This window comes from Mustela nigripes, chromosome 1 (genome assembly GCF_022355385.1).
Source record: "Mustela nigripes isolate SB6536 chromosome 1, MUSNIG.SB6536, whole genome shotgun sequence".
Lineage (NCBI taxonomy): Eukaryota > Metazoa > Chordata > Mammalia > Carnivora > Mustelidae > Mustela > Mustela nigripes.
In genome coordinates this window covers 27,224,763-27,226,646 of record NC_081557.1, presented here as the reverse complement: position 1 = coordinate 27,226,646, position 1,884 = coordinate 27,224,763, and the positions used below count along the sequence as shown (strand labels likewise).

General features: G+C 37.5%; 1 pseudogene; it reads left to right on the top strand.

The window, feature by feature from the left end:
* The first annotated feature begins 200 nt into the window (after positions 1-200).
* Positions 201-1,178, top strand: LOC132011559 (RNA transcription, translation and transport factor protein-like; annotated as a pseudogene).
* The last annotated feature ends 706 nt before the right edge of the window (positions 1,179-1,884 follow it).

The window sequence follows — 1,884 nt, the reverse complement described above, 5'->3', positions numbered from 1 at the left end:
AAATAAATATTTGGGGGGAAAAAGTATACTTATTACTGTATATAGTCATTAAAGGTAAAATTTTATGAAGGCTAATGGGACTAAAGGTACCATTTTGGAAAAATCATATTTAAAATGTTACAAAACAGCTCTTGCCATTTCGCAGGTGTCTGCACTGCCTACTCCTCCTAGCCTCTCTTCACCCAGCCAGAGTGGGGACCATGTTCCAACATAGGCTGATGACCTTCAATTACCTGCACTGCAAAGATGAAACAGAATATAGAAACTTTATTGTTTGGCCTGAAGACCAGAAAATCTGACACTAAAAGATTGAAGACACAGGTAGTTTAAGAAACATCCACAGCAGGGACTGGCCCAAATTCTTTGAAAAGTATCTCAGAGATGTGAACTGTCTTTTCAAGATTCAAGATCGACAAGAAGCAATTGACTGGCTTCTTGGTTTAGCCATTAGGCTTGAATATGGAAATAATGAAAAATACAAGGACTTGGTACCTGATAATACAATAAATGCTGACAATGCAGCTAAAAATGCAGAGCCATTGATCAATTCCAATGTAAATAATCTCTATTTTAAGGCTGTTGTAATGGCTTTGGCCAACCTTCTTCAGATTCAGTATCACGATTATCCAATAATGCTTACGGCAACTCACATTTTAGTACAGAAGCTCCTGACAAAGGAGGCAGTTACGAAAGCAAATCAAATAAAAGAGGGCATGCTGGTTGCTTTATTTATTTATTTTTTTAAGTTTATTTATTTATTTATTTATTTGACAGAGATCACAAGTAGGCAGAGAGGCGAGGTGGGGGTGGGGGTAAGGGGGTGATGTGGGAGAAGCAGGCTCCCTGCTGAGCAGAGAACCAGATGCGTGACTCAATCCCGGGAACCTGAGACCATGACCTGAGCCGAAGACAGAAGCTTAACCCACTGATTCACCCAGACACTCTTGCTAGTTGTTTTAGACAAACATGTTCTTGATTTTGACACAGGAGATGCAGCTCCTAATGAAGCTGCTCAAATTCTGTGTTTGCTGCATATGGAAGAGCTCAGAGAGCTATAGACAAAAATTCATGAAGACATAGTAGCTGCTCAGGCAATTACTGTTTACCCTAAGACAGACCACAGGCTGTGGAAAGTTGGAAGACAAACATTTTACAATTTCAGCTTCTCACCTACTTAGTACAATTGGGAACCATGTATGCTCTGGCATGTGTTTGGAAATCAAATATTACATTTCGAAGGAAGGATCCTAGAAAATTGACTTTGTTTCTAGAGATCTCACCATTGATTTCTCTTTAATAAAGTTCAGGAAAATGGGAAAAAGTAAAATGTACAAAATAATAAAATACATACATAAAATAGTATAACATATATACATAAAGTGATATAATTATACAATGATTTTATCTATAGAAACTTACCATTAACCAGATGCTATTTTGAGCCCTTTACCTAGATTATCACAATTAATTCTTACAACGTATTATGGATGTCAGTAATATTGTGTCCCTACTTATATAGCTGTTAAAGTCGAGATGTGAACTTTCATAGCTGCTGGGTTCTTTCTGGGAGAGACTGGTGACTGATGATGACTCTATTTCTCTGTCCTCACAGATTCACTACCATATGGTACGTTTTAATGGGATTTAAATTTCAGCTTGAATTTCGTTACACATGGAGACACTTATCAGAGAAAAGACATGCCCACATACAAATGTATACCACAGAAGTTCCACATCCTCTTCTTGTAAAACAGGTGAAGTCTCAGTTCTCTTTCTTACAGAACAATGAAATGTCCTTTGAATAGCCCTTTTAGGTAGATGCAACAATAATGTAATGGCAGCTGTAGCGAATTTTCTGGTCTCAACAGGGAAGAATTATCTCTA